Source organism: Myotis davidii, unplaced genomic scaffold (genome assembly GCF_000327345.1).
Source record: "Myotis davidii unplaced genomic scaffold, ASM32734v1 scaffold392, whole genome shotgun sequence".
NCBI classification, from domain to species: domain Eukaryota; kingdom Metazoa; phylum Chordata; class Mammalia; order Chiroptera; family Vespertilionidae; genus Myotis; species Myotis davidii.
The window spans coordinates 1,882,823-1,886,151 of NW_006284244.1; positions in this window are offsets into that span (position 1 = coordinate 1,882,823).

Consider the following 3,329-nt stretch of genomic DNA (forward strand, 5'->3'; position numbering starts at 1 on the left):
TCCACGTTGCACCTTCTTTTCTGTATTATAGCTGTATTCTCTGAGCAAATACAAGGATTTTTTTTTTATTGGAAAGGTTTGTTTCCTACAATTTGTTTTTTTAAAACTGTAACAATACCATTGATACCTGAGTAAAATAAAATTGGACCTACAAGAAACCAGATACACTGTCAGAGGAAAACAATATTCTCCAAATAGAGTCCATTTCTGATGGATTTGGACAGAATTGCTTGAGGAAACATAGCCATAAAGCTATACTAAAGCATATTTCCCATCACCTGGTTTCAAAATTCATAAAAAAGAGCTATATTCACCTCTGCTCTCTAAGAAATACACTAGACAATTCTTTATATCAAGCCTTCTTTTACAAAGGATTTGAAGTAGCTCATAGAAATGTGTGAATTTTACAAGCAAGAAGTTGGGAGTCAAAGTAAATGAAAGTGTAATGACAAAAAATAAGATATTAGCTTCTTTATTATTTATCTTACTAGTGGTTTCTAATCAGGCAACTCTCCTGTATAAATAAAACATATGTTTTTATACAATCAAGAACATCTGGAAGCTACCTTTATTACATTTATGACAGATTTCACTTGCTATCCTGTCTCATGGATGATAATAATTATCATTCACTTAAAAGTTGACATTTTATTTCTTTTTTGATGTGGGGTAGTTTAAGCTAAGACATTCAGCCAGTAAAACAATTTGGATGGCATGAATCCATAGTGTTTATATATTCTACTTTCCTTGCAAATGTTTCCTTCAACATAAAAATAATATGTGTGGATATATTTATTTAAACCATTTTCTGAAATTATATGTTAATATATAATGAATTATAGTTATTTAAATGCATTTCCAAATAAACATATTTGTTACTTAGGAAATTTTTTCAAAAGCCTTGCATTTTTGTCTGTAAATAAAAATTTTGTCTGTGCATAAAATTCCAAACAAACATTTATTATTGCTTAGTTTTATGGTGGGTTAATATAATACTTTTTTTGTGTGCAGAGCCAGAAATGTGTATCCTTAACGTGAAAGATCCTTGACAGGCATCAACTTTTCATGATATACAGGCATTGCATTTTAATTTATTACTCAGTATTTTTTCTTATTAAATTGTGCTTGCTGAGGGGGAAAATACTAACATTATTGTCAGAATGGCATAAATAATTTTCATCTAAATTAGTTTATTTCTATAATAGGAATTACCTTTAAAAGTACATGAAGCATATCTTTCATTTTTGTTAAATATTGCAAATAAGCTATAAATACTTCATCTTGGTAGGGGAAGGTGGGAATAAGGGGGAGAGATCAACCAAAGGACTTATATGCAAGCATATAGGCCTAACCAATGGACACGGACAACAGGGGGGTGAGGGCATGAGTAATGGGGATAGGGGGTAATGTGGGGATAAGGACACATATGTAATAACTTAATAAAAAAATAAAAAATAATAAGACTATTATGGGAACTAAAAACAAACAAATAATCTCAACCTTGACCCTACCTCCCTTCAGCTATAACCCCTCCCAATTTTCTGTTCCCAATTACAGCAAAACATACATATACATATATATGAGAGAGAGAGAGAGAGGGAGAGAGAGAGAGAGGGAGGTTAATACTTCTAAATCAATTTCCTGTTTCCCCTTTCTTTACAACACTCTAATCAGGTCATCATCCCATCTCCCTGTTGAAATCATAATTATAGGTTACATTGACTTCTGTTTTGCCAAATAGGTCAATGGTTAGGCTCCTGATCACGTGATCTGTCAGAAAGATTTGACACTGTGCATCATTCTCCTTCTTGAAACACTTTATTCCATTGATTTTTATGGAATCCACCTCTCCAGAATTTATTACCATTCTGGATCATATTTCTCAGTCTCGTGTTCTGTCTTTTCCTCTTTCTCTCCTCTAAATGTTGGGTCACCCTAGTGGTACCATAGAGAGTCAGAGGGGCAGGCTGTGGGGCTGTGTAGAGGGTGCAGGTGCGCCGGGATCCACCAGCTCCCTTGGATGTGTGGGTGCTACTTCCAGCATGGGAAGGCAGGCTGAAAGCTGTAGTATCTCAGACTTCCTGAGGTGTCCTGCAGTCCCTCCTCCACTCCCCACTGACCCTGATGCCTACACAATCAGGGAGACAGGGAAGTCTCCCCATTGGCCAAGATGGCATGGGGGAAGGGGTTGCACTGAGGGCACCAAGGGCTAGAAAGATGAATGGGTAGGGCCCCTATCCAGCAAGATAACTGGATAGGACAAAAAAAAAAAAAAATCCCTCCCATACTTATCCCTCTAAGAACCACAGACTTGATGAGCAGGAAGAGGAGATGGTCTTTGGGACATCTTTGAGTCCACCATTCTCCCACGTCTGTACCTGAATAAACCTCTTTCCTTTTGCATCAGCACCTGTCTCAATTTGCAGCACGCAGCCAAACCCACTTGTTTGGTATCACTAGTATCTTGTCTGGGATCCTCTTTTCTTCTATACTATACTCACTCTCTAGGTAATCTCATCTAATCCCATCACTTTATACCATACCATCTGTATGTTGGTGATGCCCAAATTTATAAATATAGAGCTTTACTCCTTTGATTTTAATATTCAAAGTTGCTACATGTCTTTTGGCAATTAATATTTACAAAAAAGAACTCTTTATTTCCCTCTCAAACTTCCCAGTGTTCCTAGTTTGATAAATAACAGCACTATTTAGTCGCTCAGCCCATCCTTGATTCTTTTTTCCCCTTATACTTTCATCTAACCCATCAGTAAATCCTACAGCTTCTTCCTTAAAACACAACTGGAATTTGATGACATACACCTCCTTCAACCACTATCATTTTTCTCCTGAACAATTGCAAAGGCTTCCCAATACCTCATTCATGCTCCATAAAGTCCACCCAACTGTCTATGAAAACTTTCTATATTAAGAATGTGTGAGGTTACTGCTAATTCTACAATTTTATATTATGACTATAGGCCTGGTGCATGAAATTCATGCACAGGTAGGGTCCTTAGGCCTGGCTGGTGATCAGGGCCAGCTGGGGCCTCCTTTCATTCCCGCTGCCCCCTGGTGGTCAGCACACATCATAGTGAGCGATTGAACTCCCGGTCTCCCAATGAAATTTCCAAGGGGACAATTTGCATTATATATATAAACTAGAGGCCCGGTGCACAAAAATTTGTGCACTCGGGGGGGAGGGGGGGTCCCTCAGCCCGGCGTGTGTGCTCTAGCCGTCTGGGACCCCTTGGGAGATAACGACCTGCTGGCTTAGGCCTGCTCCCAGGTGGCAGAGGGCAGGCCCAATCCCTAGGTGCAGCCCCTCT